Source organism: Geotrypetes seraphini, chromosome 19 (assembly GCF_902459505.1).
Source record: "Geotrypetes seraphini chromosome 19, aGeoSer1.1, whole genome shotgun sequence".
Lineage (NCBI taxonomy): Eukaryota > Metazoa > Chordata > Amphibia > Gymnophiona > Dermophiidae > Geotrypetes > Geotrypetes seraphini.
The window spans coordinates 28,999,324-29,015,932 of NC_047102.1; the positions used below are offsets into that span (position 1 = coordinate 28,999,324).

The 16,609-nt window shown below is 43.0% G+C and overlaps 1 protein-coding gene across 1 annotated transcript in view; it reads left to right on the top strand.

Annotated features, from left to right (window-relative positions):
* Window positions 1-11,034: 11,034 nt before the first annotated feature.
* Window positions 11,035-16,609, top strand: part of LOC117351965 (protein inscuteable homolog) — a 57,287-nt gene continuing 51,712 nt past the window's right edge. The window contains exon 1 of the mRNA XM_033927879.1: window positions 11,035-11,215. The gene's annotated coding sequence lies outside the window, so the exon portion shown is untranslated. The remainder of the gene's footprint in view (window positions 11,216-16,609) is intronic.

Sequence of the window (16,609 nt, forward strand, 5' to 3'; positions counted from 1 at the left end):
AAATCTGCAAATGTGCTAACCTGTTAATAAACCGTCACTAATGTTAGCATACTCCAAGCCCAGAAAGCTTATTATGGTCTTTTTCAATTACATAATTTCACTGGGTGATTAAACCATTTCCCCCCTCTCTACAGTTGAGTCTTCCATTAGGTGAAAATAGCTCCTTTATTCCCATGAGATGATACAGGGGCAACACTACAATTTGCATTTCGAGATTAAAACCTTTGAAAGTAATATAATTCAGTACAATGTTTAAAAAAAAAAAAAACAACTCCAAAAACCCACCAGGAAGTTCTCGTCACCTGGTACTACATTTCGATTTGACTTCAAGAGCGAAAAGCAGCTCACATATTTTATTTATGTAGCAGGGAGATCACCAGACCATAGCCTGAAATCACCAGTGCTCGGTTAACAGCATTTCTGGTTATTTATTTATTTTAGTATGTATATACTGCCTATTAAAGTTATCTAAGCAGTTTACATTCAAGCATTTTTTCCCAATCTGTCCTGGTGGGCTCACAATCTATCTAACGGGTTTTACTTCCATTGAAAACATTGGAAGTAAGGAGGACAGATTAAGACATCTGGGTTTTGTTTCCATTGCTTCAATGGAAGGTAAACCTGGATATCCTTGAAGCAATGAAGGTAGAACCCAGATGTCTGAATCTGTCCTTCTTTTGCTGGAGCCATATGGTAACCCTAATCTAATGTACCGGGGGCAATGGAGGAATGAGTGACTTGCCCAGGTCACAAGGAGCAGTGTGGGATTTCAACCCACAACCTCAGAGTGCTGAGGCTCTAACCTCTAGGCCACTCCTTCCTCCAAATCCCAGTGGTTTCCTGTTGCAAAGGTCCAGTCCAGGAAATAGAACGCAGAAGCATCCAGAACAAAGCACTGAACAAAGTTAAGAGGAATCTTTGCAAATGGCAAGTGATAGGGTTGACGAGATCTGCTTTGTACAGAAGGTAATGATAAAGGAACCAGAGGTGTCAACATTTCAAAATGACTGTGAGTGCTTTCCGGATACAATGGATGATCAGTATTGGAGGTGCTCGGCATGCAATGGCATCCACAGAGTTGACTCTTATGAGAGGGGGAGACGGCTGTAGCTGTCTGTTTTCCTGCAGTATTTCCCTGTCTTTCCATCAATGGTAAAGAACCTTGGAAAAGGCTGGGGATACTCTATACACGATAAATTAAATTATGCTACTTTTTCCGAAGGAGGCTTCGCCCATGGCAAACCGATTTTAGAAACGTTTTAGGGTTGCAGGGAAAAGCAGCGAAATTAGTCACAGGCCAAAATTTCCAAAGATATTTTCTTCCGGAGGAGCTTGGAACAACACCACTAAAAGCCCTGCAGATTAAACACAGGTGGCTAGCCTTCTCTCCTTTTCCCTTCGGCGTCAGTGCTTAGAAAGTGAGCAGGAATTCATTTATAGCACTGCACACTGCTGTATATTTCTGAGAGGGGGAAAGGGTGGAGGGAGGCCGTTTTGTTTCCCTTATTCCTTTTCTGCACAATGGCACTCATTGTTTTCACGCTGCACAAAGACTAGAAGGGAAACTCTGTCCAAGCACGTATAGGAGGGGCCGCTGAAAAGTTCTCAGTCCAACCAACAAAGTCAGGGCAGTCTCCGTCGAGGGCTATAGACTTAGTCCAGTGATTTGCCACTTGTTTTCCTTTTTGACTGGCTGGTGGTCCTCCAGGATAGGGTTGGGAACCACTTCTCTAGGAATGACTATCGGAACATCGCAGAGCATTCAACGCGCTGGCCGGTGCTAAAAACCTCTAGCACGGTTTTGTAAAAGGGGGGCTATGTTTTTATCCTATCCATTTGTGTTTATTTCCTTGGAATTTTATTGTAATTTCAGGGATTTTTGTTTTGTTAATGTGTTGTTGTAACCTGTTTTTGCTCAGTGTTCTAAACTGGTTGTTGAAATCTAGGGTGAAAATAAAAATTTTGAGCACGAAGAATAAACTGTGGTTTAGTATAAATGAATTGGTTAATAGAATTATGCTAGCTAAGCATGCAACACAATTTTTCTACTGTCGTCATAAAGTTGCTGGATTAAACACCCAAAGATGGACCTGCGAAAGCAGGAAGTCTACGGTAAAGGTTGAGTAGAGAATGTATTATAGCTATTTTTTAAGTAACGGTGAGGTTTTCAAAATTTCACAATGAGCATGATTGAGAAGGAAGGGAAGGGCAATTTTCAAAAGCCTGGGTAAATGGGCCATCTGGAAGTTGCCAACCTTTTCCCATATTAAAATAGGGTTATGGCTCAACACTGATTTTACAAGGCTTCCTGGTGAACTTTTCATACTAGATTTATGGATGGGTCGATATTCTGTGCAGAGAATGATATGGGGACAAATTTGTCCCTATCCCCGCAGGAACTCAATTTCTCCGTCCCGTCCCCGTGAGTTATGTCGCTGTCCCTGTTCCTGCCCCATTCCTGAAAGCTCTGCTTTAACCGCACAGGCCTCAAACACTTATGATTTTCAAGTTGAATACAGAGCTTAGGCATTGGTGGAATGAGGCATTATGACATCACAATCTGAGCTCTAGAATGTTGCTACCTATGATTTTAAAGGGTTTGAGGCTGGTGCAGATGAGGACGGAGCTTGCAGGAATGGGGAGGAACAGGAAAAGAACTTGCGGAGATGGAACGGGAAAATGTTCACAGGAGCACTATGACCAACCAGATCTCTTTTGGTAAGAGTTGCACTGTTCTCCTGTAAGCTGAGTCCTGAACGGGAGTCCTCCACTTACAACCCTGCCAGTGGGGGATGCTGTTTCACTATCACATTTTCAGTTTCCTGGAATCCTGCAGGCCATGTCTGTCCCTCACTTTTGAAAATGTGTTAGTGAAACAGCACCCCCACTGGCAAGACAGTAAGTGGAGGACTCCGGCTCTGTTTAGAGGGAACAGAGGTTGTGAGCTTTTGAAAACATTTTAGTGCATTTTTTCTCCTTAAAAATATGAATGAAAAGAGTTATTAAATACATTTTGTTGATTATAACCCCTGGTTAAATTACAAAAGCAAAATGAGAAGAAATGCTCCTAGCAAGAGCAGTGCTTCATTTAAGTTTCAAACACAAACCCAAGGAAAAGGACCGGAGTTCCACAAACAAAATTGAGGTTCTGAAAGCACAAGGAAGAACACTAGTTTCTGGTAGTCCAGGAGGTTAAAAATGAAATGTTTATTTACAAAATTAAAATAATAAGATTGAAAACAAAAATCAAAATATATCAAGTACAAAATGTATGTGTCACTAATGTTTCAATGAAACCAAATACTGGATTTGCCGGCGTATAGGACGCACTTTTTCCCCCTCAAAATATGTTTAAAATATGGGGTGTGTCTTATGCACCGGTAATCAAAATTATGAGCTGAAATTTCAGTCTAAAAGTTCTGGTTTATATTAATACAGTACACCCCCATGACTTTGCGGTTTGCGAATCGCGGACTCAGTAATTTGAAGTATTTTCCGACTGCCTCTTCCTGGTACTAAAGTCAGTCTACACCAATCAGGAGCTGCTTTGACACGCTATCTGGCATGGTGGTCGGAAAATACCACAAATGATTTTCAGCACCCACTGGTGCCCTCTCTTGCCTCTCCTGCCTTCGATCAACTCCTACCCCACATTTGCGGTTTTTTAAAATTCACGGGTGTTCCTGGAACGGAACCCCCGCAAATTTTGTATACCATCACATTGTTTTGCTCTCTCTCGGATGCCTCGAGGTCTCACAAGTACGCACTGTACACGCGCGTCACGTTTTTTCTGCTCTCTCTTGGACGCTGCGAGGTCTGTATCAAGTTGTTTCTGGTTTTGAGGATGAAGATTAAAAGGTAAAAGTAAGAGTGTTCCCTAGTTATATTTTTTGTAGACATAAATAAAATTAGTAGTATAGAAAATCGTTATGGAAATTCATGAAAAAATGTAGAAAACTATTTTTTAAATTAAAAATGTATATAAAAAGGGAGTGCGTCCTATACGCTGACAAATACGGTATTTAATGCTCACAAAGTGAGGCTCGGATCCTAGACTTTGTGAGCACTGAAACATTAGTGACAGGTATCTGGATTTTGTAAATAAACATTTAATTTTTAACCTTCCGGACTACCAGAAACTAGTGTTCCTCATTGTAAGTTTCTACATGACATATCATGGCCTGGATTGCTCTGTAGTTTGCTAAAGATCAGTTGGAAATCTAAATTATAGCAGACAGATCCTGTCATAACCCTCGTCTGGAACAATATTAAAAGAATCAGACTCTAATTGTAATTCTGCACAAAAGGAAATGACTAGGTCTGAACCAAAAGGTAAATACCTACTTTTCAGTAGATTAAGGGTTTGTCGTGCATGCTCAGTAAACTCAGAAGAATACCAAATACCACTTGGTAATCACTGACTAAATATAACTTCGGCATACAGTTAAATATTTTTTTTTTTCTGAACCTTGGTTGCTTTTAAGGAATAACTTTAGGTGTGTTCAGATCTTAGTTCGTTTTGGGAAACATGAACCTTAATACATGTGCTATCGTTTAGTTCTTTGAAAGGCTGCAAGAATGCATCGGGGCTCTTTGAAACCCATCCCAGGGTCGAGAGAGAAGACTTTTATCTACAGGTGAGTATAGAATCTGGTGTTCATTTTATTCCTTCCTGTTCATATCATTCTATGAAAACCCCCTCCCCCCCAAAAAAAAAAAAACATGGACACACACAAACGGTTACCACATGGCTCAAGAAAAAGGCACCCAAATATATGTTCAGGATTAATTAATTGCCCCAAGTGCACTAAACTGCAAACAGATATAAACTAATGTGCACACAGGTGATTATAACACTTCTTAGTGCTCCGAGAACCGTTTTTAGCTTATGAGACCGCTGGGTAAGCAAAATTTTTAGCCCATGGCTGCTGTGAGCTCCCGTCGTAGTCTCGAGAGACTACGGGAACTCACGGCAGTCATTTCCTATTGGCGATCTGCATGGGGCAGGAGCGTAGGAAGATCGCTCCTGCCCCGAAAGCCTGCTAGACCACCAGGTAAGGCCAGGATGTTGGGGGAAGGAGGGAGGGAGGCGGGGGTGGGTCAGAGCCGGACGAGAAGTTATTCGGGGTTTTTCTCAATTCGCGGTCCTGCTCTGCCCCTATCCCCCGCGAATACCGAGGGAGAAGTGTAACATATTCTGTATTATATTAAATTCCGCTAAACAACAGCAATTTTCTTTAGCTCCAGAAATGATCTTAGCTGCTCCGGCTGAAAAAAAGATATACTTAACCTGAGCAAATTTTACTACGCACTTACAAGGGTATGCCAGTAAAAAGGTCGCCCCCAGGGCTTTGGGGATCCTTTTACGAAGCCGCATTAGCGGCTATATCGCACGCACCTTTTTAGCGCGCGCTAATCCCCACACTAGCCGAAAAACTACTGCCTGTTCAAGAGGAAGCAGCAGCGGCGGCTAGCGCGGCCGGCAAATTAGCGCACGTTATTATGTGCATTAAACCTCTAACGCGGCTTCATAAAAGGAGGCCTTGGTCTCCTGTCTCAAGGACAAAAATTGTTTCCTTTTTTCCTGGGTAACATTATTACATCCAGGAATCCCCATATCTTTTTACCATAAAACAGTTCTTTTGATAAGCGGAAATAAAGTTTCAGGATTTCCCCAATGAATATGCATGAGATCTATGTGCATGCACTGCTTTCAATGCATATTCATTGGGGAAATCCTGAAAACCCGACTGGATTCGGCCCTCAAGGAGGGACTTTGGGGACCCCTGCCCTAAACTGTACCACTAGTCTCTATTTTAAAAAAGTGTTTCCTTTAATTTACTTTTCACAGAAGTCAAACTTACCAGCTGTAATTCCTTACTTCTTCCTTACTTCCACTTTTGTGGAGAGGGATCACATCCTCCCTTCTCCAGTTCTCTGGTACCACTCCCGAATCTAGAAAAGCATTGAAAAAGTCAGCCAGTGGAGCCACCAGAACTTCCCTAAGTTCCTTTTGTACCCATCTGGCCCCATAGCTTTGCCCACCTTTAGTTTAGCTAGCTTCTCATGAACACAACCATCTGAAAATCGATTAGGTTCTACCACATAGAAACATGATGGCAGATAAAGGTCAAATGGCCCGTTCAGTCTGCCCATCCACAGTAACCATGATCTCTTCCTCTCACTAAGAGATCCCACATGCCTACCCTAGACTTTCTTGAATTCAGGCACAGTCTCTGTCTCCACCACCTCTTCTGGGAGACTGTTCCACACATCTACCACCCTTTCTGTAAAAAAGTATTTCCTTATATTACTCTGGAACCTATCACCTCTTAACTTCATCCTATGCCCTCTCATTCCAGAGCTTCCTTTCAAATGAAAGAAATTTGACTCATGCGCATTTACATCCCATATTTAAATCTCTCTGTCATATCTCCCCTCTCCCACTATTCCTCCAAAGTATACATATTGAGATCTTTAAGTCTGTCCCTATACACCTTATGACAAAGACCATGGTTTGTTTGCTCTGGATTGTTTTTTACTGCAGACAGTTGGACCTTTGGTCTTTCCTTTTGGTTTGGTTTGCTGTTCTACCATTAAAGACACATAAGAACATAAGAAGTTGCCTCCGCTGAGGCAGACCATAGGTCCATCCTGCTCAGCGGTCCGCTCCCGCGGCGGCCCATCAGGTCCATTGCCTGAGCAATGGTCTATACCTATCTGTACCCCCCAATCCCTTTTTCTTCTAGGAATCTATCCAAACCTTCTTTGAATCCATTTAGTGTTTTCTTGTCCACAACAGCCTCTGGAAGCCCGTTCCATGTATCTACCACCCTCTGAGTGAAAAAGTACTTCCTAGCGTTTGTTCTAAACCTGTCCCCTTTCAATTTCCCCCAATGCCCCCTTGTACTTGTGGCGCCCCTTAATTTGAAAAATCTGTCTCTGTCTACTTTTTCTATGCCCTTCAGGATCTTGAAGGTTTCTATCATGTCTCCTCTAAGTCTTCGCTTCTCCAGGGAGAAAAGTCCCAACTGCTTCAATCTGTCGGTATATGGGAGATTTTCCATTCCCTTTATCAGTTTGGTTGCTCTTCTTTGTACTCCCTCAAGTACCGCCATGTCCTTCTTGAGGTACGGCGACCAGTACTGGACACAGTACTCCAGATGCGGCCGTACCATTGCACGATACAGCGGCATGATAACTTCCTTCGTCCTGGTCGTAATACCCCTCTTAATGATACCCAGCATTCTGTTTGCTTTCCTAGAGGCTGTGGCGCATTGCGCCGATGCCTTCAGTGTTGCATCTACCATCACTCCCAGGTCTCTCTCCAGGTTACTAACCCCTAGTGGTGTTCCCCCCATTTTGTATGTGAACATCTGGTTCTTTTTCCCCACGTGCATGACCTTGCATTTTCCCACGTTGAAGCTCATCTGCCATTTTTCGGCCCACTTTTCCAGCTGCGTTAGATCTTTTTGGAGCTCCTCGCAGTCTTCCTTGGTTTGAGCCCTGCTGTATAGTTTGGTGTCATCTGCAAATTTAATGACTTCACACTTTGTTCCCGCCTCTAGGTCATTTATGTAGATATTGAACAAGAGCGGTCCCAGCACCGACCCCTGCGGAACTCCGCTCGTGACCCCTTTCCAGTCTGAGTAGTGACCCTTTACGCCAACCCTCTGTTTCCTGTTTGCCAGCCAGTTTTTGATCCATCGGTGGACCTCCCCTTGTACCCCGTGGTTCCATATCTTTTTAAGCAGTCTCTCGTGTGGCACCTTGTCGAAGGCTTTTTGGAAGTCAAGGTAAATGATGTCTATAGATTCCCCTTTATCCACCTGGCTGTTCACTCCCTCAAAGAAGTACAATAAGTTTGTGAGGCATGACCTACCCTTACAGAAGCCATGTTGACTTGGTTTTAGCTGCCCATTTTTTTCGATGTGCTCACAGATGCCGTCTTTAATCAGTGCCTCCATCATCTTTCCCGGAACTGAAGTCAGGCTCACCGGCCTGTAGTTTCCCGGGTCCCCCCTTGCGCCCTTCTTGAAGATGGGCGTGACATTTGCTATTTTCCAATCCTCCGGGATCTCTCCGGTTTTTAATGATAGGTTGCATATTTGTCGAAGTGGCTCCGCTATTTCGTCTTTTAGTTCCTTGAGTACCCTTGGGTGAATGCCATCCGGACCCGGCGATTTGTCGCTCTTTAGTCTGTCAATCTGCTTGAGTACATCCTCTTGGCTTACCTCTAAGTTGACCAGCTTATCGTCTTGGTCTCCTATTACAATCTCCTTGGGTTCCGGAATGTTGGTTATATTCTCCATCGTGAAGACTGACGTGAAGAACTCATTTAACCTGTCAGCTATCTCTTTCTCTTCTTTTACAACTCCCTTTCGGTCTCCATCGTCCAATGGTCCCACTTCTTCTCTCGCCGGTTTCTTCCCCTTGACGTATCTGAAGAACGACTTGAAGTTTGTTGCTTCCTTTGCTAGTCTCTCTTCGTATTCTCTTTTTGCTTTTCTAACCACACATGATTCTACTTTTAACCCCAGTTATTAGTAACTAGATCTCATTGCAAAAAGAACCTGTGCCAAAATAGGACATACATGTGGTAAAATAACACATCTTAATAGTGGCTCATATTGATAACTATGTCCCTAAAATTTAGATTTAAGCTAGCCTTTTGTGTAAACTCAGTTATGCATTCAGATTTAGCGGTCAGTGATGAAAATCCATGTTGATTACCTAAATGAAAAGCCTACCCCTAGAAAACCTTTGATAGGAGCCTTTTCTGATGGATTGAATTAGTGCATCTTGTAATCTGAGAAGCACATACTTGGATTGGGGCAAGTGTAATAAGAAGTATCTGTTGTAGAGAACATATAACTCCATTGTTGGTCAAGTTACAATGGCTTCCAGTGTCCTTGAGGATTCAGTTCAAGATCCTAGTGCTGTTGTTTAAGGCTGTTCAGCAATCATTGCCAAAAGCAATTTCTGATTTAATAGTACACAAATTGTAGATTTGGCAATAGACTTGAAGGAGGGAACTCCTAACAAACCTTGCGACTCAGCCCACAATGTACGAGAAGGTATAGACCAGAGGTAGGCAATTCCGGTCCTCGAGAGCCGGAGCCAGGTCAGGTTTTCAGGATATCCACAATAAATATGCATGGGATAGATCTGCATCTCAAGGAGGCAGTGCATGCAGATCCATCTCATACATATTCATTGTGGATATCCTGAAAACCTGACCTGGCTCCGGCTCTCAAGGACCGGAATTGCCTACCCCTGGTCTATACCTTCTCGTACATTGCGGTCTGAGTCGCAAGGTTTGTTAGGAGTTCCCTCCTTCAAGTCTATTGCCAAATCTACAATTTGTGCAAGGGTTTTTTAGTGTCGTAAGTCCATAAATGTGGAATGCACTACCTAAGCACAAAAGAACAGACTGTGGATGAGGCGTTTATTATGACAAGTCAGATAAAAGTGCAAATCCAAAATGAAATAATCTTCACTTCATGAATAACTGACGTGTAGTGTGATATGGACCCTGCAGGGTCCGTGTTTCAGCAAAAAGCCTTCTTCAGGGGTCCAGGTCAGTATTTGCTCAATGGTATAAAAGATAAAGAAATAAAACTTCTTCCGTGAAGACACTAAAATAAAATGAAGCACTTCTGCGAATGCGCTACCTAGCAATATCCGTCCAATTTCACTGTGTTTCTTTTTGGAAGCCCTTGAAGGCCTACGTTTTCAGGGAAGCTTTTGGAAATGTATGATGGGAAAACAATGTGTCAGTTGTTTTATAATATTGGTTCTGTTTTAAATTTGTATATAGTTTATTTTAATAGTTCTGTTTTGTTTGATGATTGATGTGTTGTGAGTTTATTAATTTATGTACAGTGGCGTAGTAAGGATGAGCAGTGGCGCCCCTTCCCTGCCCTCTTCCCCAACCCACCCCTGCTGCACACACGCACTCTTCCCTTTCCCCATACCTTTTTAACTTCTCTGGTGTGTGCAGCATGCCCATGTCAGTATCAGCTCACCCTCTGATATCACTTCTTAGGCGCGGGTCCTGGAAGTGATGTCAGAGCGAACACCGATGCCGATGTCAATGCGGACAGCAACCTCGCAACTGGGAAGTAAAAAAAAAAGTACCGGGGAAGGCAAAGGGTGCAGGTGCGCTGCAAGGAGGGGGGAGGGGGCAGATTGTCCCCCCACTTCCCCTTACTACACAACTGTTTAGGTATGTGTATTTTGTAAGCCACACAGATTTTGTGATCTGCGGGATGTAAATGCTTTAAATAAATGGGTAACTACCTGCGTTTTGGGGACAAATCTTTTGAAACTATTCTGGTACGTCCTACACACCCAGACCCTGTTGCTCCTTTCAGCGGTATTTCTATTTAAAAGAGATTTTGGGATACACAAAAAAGTTCAAGAAATTTCTGAATTTTTTTGACTGTTTATAACGAAAGTTGCTATTAGATAGACTCAGAATTGCTAACGGAAACACTGGGGTTAGAATCAAAACAGTAGCATTACAGACATAGTATGTTTCTACAATATAAATGTTTAAGTTTCGTACTTAAACGTGCAAGAAATGCTTAACGGCCATAGGAAACGGCTCCACACTCGCTCCAGAAATGCTTCTGAATCGCTGCACATGTTACTCTAGCTGGAAAAGTGTTTCACTAAAAGACACATCTGGACCTGAACCTTTCCTTAGTAATTTGTTTTCTTTCTGTTTCCACGTCAGACTCGGCGGTAGAGAGGCCTATTATAAATCTCAAACTTAAGCCTTATTACATTTCTCTTTTTTTGGGAATGAGGATAGTCTTAGCATGGCCTTTAATTACGGTTCCCACAATCTGACCACCATAGAATTCATGTTCTGACCACAGACATGTGAAAAAATTTCCACTGTGATGGCAGACAAAAATAGAATAACTCCAAGCTGTTTGGACCAGTGCCTAGCTGAAACTATGCAGCATTTTGACTGACAAGGGGATGTAGTCTTTACAGAAAGTGAATTTCGGAGGTTTCTTCCCAGTCCTTCAGTAACATTTGACCGAGCAGAAGGGAAGGAGCCCGGCTCATAGCAGTTTGGTTTACCGTCTGTCAGTTGCGGACTTTTCATCGTTCCCTGCAACTCACTTTTTGTTCTTAAAGGGATAAACATCTGTCTCCAGTCCACCGCTGCCACAAGCCTCGCAGAGTGGCTTATGAGCTGGTGAGTATTAAGCTAGTTCATGGGAATTTAAGAAACGAGATGGAGAGAGAATCCAGTTAGACAGGAGGAACACAGTGTATCTCCTCCAGATGTTTGCAAGCTGTATTTGATCAAAGACTAGGGACGCCTGCGGTGGGTGAGTTGTGAATGCTCCGGGACGTGGCTCTGTTTGGTGAGTTGCATTTGTGCACTTTGGAGGGGATGAAATGCTATTCGAGCAGTTCACACCCAGTTAAAACGCTGCCAACTACTCCCGTGTCTCCCAGCTCGGACGTTGAGAAGGACTGTAGTTCTCGGTATCTCTGCACGTCTCATCAGGTGCGTAGCTAGTGACAATTTGGCACTTTACTGAGGAAAGTATGAGCTATGCTTAAGGATTAAGGGCTAGATTCACAAAGCAAACCGATCGTGTACCGATCGGTTTGCGACTCCTTTGCGACCAGATTGCCCTCCTGCACTCTCCTGCGATCTGCTTCGAATCTGTGCATGCATATGAGGTGAAACGCATCAAAAGTAGGCAGGGACACGATTCACAACACAAATTTCACGATCCGACCGGGTTGGCCAATCAACTGAAGAAGCGACTATTGGGGACCAGTCGAAAACGTTTTTCCGACTCTGGAAGCCCTGCTCACCGCCCTGCTCTGCAATCTCTCCTGCCTGCTCTGCCCTGAATGCCGCCCTGCTCTGCCTCGATGACAAATACATATATCATCCCACCCTTTCTACATAGCCAATTGCACTCAACCATAATTAAATTAAAAGTATCTCCCCACCCACCCTGGACGCGTATGATCCTCCTTACAGAATTTTGTCAATGGCTCCCAAAACATCCTTAAATTTCCTATAATAGCACTGTTGTATGGCCATAATACATTCCATTTTAAAAGTGTGGCATAGAGATTCCCACTAGAGAGTTGCACGGGGACAGAAATCCCACCCATCCCCACCCGCCCCCGTCAGGATCCTCTCCATCCCCACCCATCCCCGCAAGGAATTCCCTCCATCCTCACCCGTCCCCATAAAAAGCAGCAATTACTTCTGATAGGATCATTAATTCCACAGTTTCTTTTGCTGTTTTCCTTGTGGAATCTCTTTGGTGGAACCCTTTTTTTGTTTTCTGTTCATGTAATTAACTTATAAACCCCCTCTTTTACTAAGGCTGACGTGTCCATTATATTATATGGACGAACCCTGCTTCCAAAGCCTTCCATCCCCGTGGGAGTCCCGTTGGCTAGAGAGGGGACCCCGTGGGAGTCCTGTGGGTTAGGGGGGATTCCCGTTGGACTCCCGCGGGACCCGTGGGATTCCCGCGATCCCCGTTCCCGTGCAGATCTCTAATTCCCACCAGAAACTATAATTTAATCGATCCCAGTTTTTCTGGTTCCGCAAAATAAGTTGGATGGCAACCCCTGTCATAATGACAAGAAGTTTATTATTATGTGAAGATATTTGGCTTTTAGCCCTCATTAATGTGCCAAAAAGCATAACTGAGATTTGATTTTGAGAGAGGAGCAAGAGATTGCTGTTTTGTGGGCATTTGATACCTGCATATTTCCCTTTTAAAAACGTTGGAGGGGACCGAATGAATTCCCTGCCTCTGCACCTGCCCCTTTCTGCTACAGGCAAGAGCATGAATGTCTGAAAGAGCGTTGCTCCCTATCTACCTGTGTTCATCCATTTCAGTGCATCGCGAACCGTGTGCCGCACAAAATTTCAGGTGTGCCGCGAGACTCGCGATGAGAGCCACATCCTGTAGGCAGTCAGCAGCTGCCAGCGCCTCTCCTCATCCCTGGCGTCTTTCCTTCTCCCCCACACACTGGCAGCTCAGGGCCCCATCTGGAGGGCATCCGCGCAGGCGCAGATGTCGACGCGATGACATCACACATGCAAGTGTCATTGCAGGGGACATCCATGCACTTCTGGGTGCTCTTGAGCTGCAACCGCCAGTTTAATGTGCCGCGGCTCGTAACGTTTGCGAGACACTGATCTATTGTTCTCAATTAGGGTAAGTTTGTACTAGGTCACATAGTGAGGCATAAAAAAATGTAACCCCGTATAGTTTTTGCAATTTTCTCAGCAACCGTTTTGAATTTCAGTGAGAAATTTTATGTCCTTATTTACGCTGGCTTTTACAAAGCTGCGGTAGAGGTTTCTACCGCGGGCCAGTGAGGTAAATGCTCTGACACTCATAGAATTCCTATAATAAATTTGTGTAAACCATTCTGAGCTCCCCTGGGAGAAAGGTATAGAATATTGAACAAATAAATAAACGTTGCCGCATTTACCTCGCCGGCCCGCAGTAGAAATCTCTGTGTGGCTTTCTAAAAGGAGCCCTTAGTCATCATACTTATGTATTACTATTAAACAGCTTTCATTCCTGACCTGGAGGTTACCTGATGATGGGAGCTACGCATGACCCAGCACTGAATACCTGGAGTTAGGTCAGCGCACGGCTGGAAGTGACTTACTAGCCACTCAGCACCCCCAATGTGCAAGACTCCACCCCATCGAGACTCCACTCCACATCTACATGTAGTCCACGTAAAAGTATAGAGCAGGGGTGTCCAACCTGCGGCCCAAGGCCCTGTGAAGTATTTTGTGTGGCCCCGGTCAAGGGCGATGCAGTGTTTTCCTCTGCAGCTCTCGCTTGTTTACTGTCTTGCCGGCTCCCTCCTCTGTCTTGCTGCAGTGTTTGCGCGGCACCAGAAACATTTTTTTCGGCCAATGCGGCCCAGGGCAGCCATAAGGTTGGACACCCCTGGTAAAGAGCTTCGTGGCGCTGCAAATATTTTTATGTGTGTAATTCTGGGGTCATTTTATAAAAGCCCTATTATGAGCACATAAAAGGTCTTTGCATGTGAGCAATCATTTACAAAATAAGGGAGGAATTTTGAAACCTGCTCACACTGGTGCAACGTTCCCACAGATTGATAGGTCAGTTACAACAATTTTGTAAAGTCCTAAAAACTTTATTCTTTACACAATACTTGAACAGTTTACCTAAAGATTCAATGAACTGATTGCTCTACAACACTTATTTTTTTCTTATGCTCTTGTTCGTTTTTTTTTTTGCTGGTCTTTAATTACTTGCAAACCGAGTCAAGCTCCGTTGGGAGATGACCCGGTATATAAATTGAAGCCTAGATTGGATTAGAAAAGTAGAAGTAGAAATTGTCTTGGGAAAAAGCACCTGCAGTCTTTTGTGCCTTGCTTTTTCTGCAGGTCATATTTTTTTTGGCCTAAATGGTATAAGTTTACTCGATCTGAGCAGAGGATTTCCTGGGGACGGCGCTGTGAAAAGGTTCAAAAATGATGCCAAAATGTTAGTGCTTAACAACTTCATCAAATGAACTTAGCACTAACTAGCTCCAGAAATCTTATCATGTCAATTCTACTATAAAGCTATATGATGTCCGTTCAAACTTCGCGGCTTCACATATAAAGATAAGAGGATACTTCTTCAGATGTAGATACAACTTTTGAATGGACCTTCAGAATGTAGCTGATCAATATGTTATAACCAGCTACCACACGTCTTATCAGTCCACTTTATTGTTTATTTCTACCAAATCTTTAAAATCAGCTCTTAGCTTCAAAAATTCCTCATAAATTTCATTCAAACTTCAATTATGTTTTCTTTCACTTCAATTTCAATTTTTCCATTTCAGTTCCATTTAAATTCATTTCATTTCATTGTCCATGTCATAAATTTGACCACAATTATTTAGCTACTTAGCTTTTGAGGTTGGCTTTTAGATTTCATCAATGCCACCTCTCCCGACATGCACGTTTCAAACAGAAATTGTCTTCAGGGTCAAGGGGAACTGGAAAAGGTAAACAATTCATAATTCAAAATCTCATATCAATCAGATGCTTCTTAACAAACACTTCAATATAAAAAACGCTGAAAATCACTCTGAATATTAAGACTGTCCCAGAAGAAGGTGAATCACAACGAAACAGTTGAAGGTGTATGAGCTTTTCATCATTAAAGAATTCATCCTATGCAGTTTACTGAAGCCCATATCATAATCAACACAGTCCAGCTTAGGAATAACAGTATTAAATTACATAAAACTTAATCTCTTACCCATCGAGGGAGCAGTGGACTGAAGGTCCATACAAAAATTTATATATATATATATATAAAAAAGTTGTATCTACATCTGAAGAAGTATCCTCTTATGCCGTGAAGTTTGAGCGGACATCATATAGCTCTGTAGTAGAAGGGAATAGACTTAGTAGATAAGGACAGGTTGTTCACCCTCTCCAAGGTAGGGAGAACGAGAGGGCACTCTCTAAAGTTGAAAGGGGATAGATTCCGTACAAACGTAAGGAAGTTCTTCTTCACCCAGAGAGTGGTAGAAAACTGGAACGCTCTTCTGGAGTCTGTCGTAGGGGAAAACACCCTTCAGGGATTCAAGACAAAGTTAGACAAGTTCCTACTGAACCGGAATATATGTAGGTAGGGATAGTCTCAGTCAGGGCGCTGGTCTTTGACCAAAGGGACGCCGCGTGAGCGGACTGCTGGCACGATGGACCACTGGTCTGACCTAACAGCGGCAATTCTTATGTTCTAGAATTGACATGATAAGATTTCTGGAGCTAATTAGTGCTAAATTCATTTGATTAAGCTGTGAAAAGGTTAACATTTACACAACGTAAGGGCAATTTTATAAACTGGACACCAGCACTGACACGCCCCTTTGTGCACTTAAAGGTACAACATATGAGCATTTACATGCATAAGTACTTGTGAACTTTAATGCGGTCGTTCAAATGGTTGCAGACCGATAAGTCTGCATGCCTTTTAGTGGTGGATTATCACAATGGCTTTGCGGTCTTTAGCGAGCCTTCTAGCAGTCTCCGACACTGCCATGCAAATGGGGTTTTGAATATTGAAATGATCACTCCTGTGGATTCTTAAAAATCACTGAATCATTCTCCATGAGCGGTGTTGGCTTTTGGTGACAAAAATCAGCGACTTGTCCGGGGGTGCCAGTCCATGAAAGCACTGTTATACGTGCATCTTGTGGCATGTGTTTTGACTGCGGCTAATGAAAAAACAAACAAACAAAAAATTGTCTATATATATTTTTTTAGTGGGAGTAGTAAAAGCATACTTCTTGAGTGCGTGTATTATAGCCCCTCTCAGCAGCGGGAGAGGTAGACATGAATTGCTTGTGTACTCTAACCCAAAAATACAAAGAAGAAAGGGCAATGAAGCTACTAAGTAGAAAATTTAAAACAAATTGGAGAAAATATTTGTTCAACTGTAATGAAACTCTGGAATTTGTTGCTAGAGAATTAGCTTGGCAGGGTTTAAAAAAAGATTTGGAACATTTTCTAAAAGATAAGCCCATAAGCCATTGTTGAGCAGGACTTGGGAAA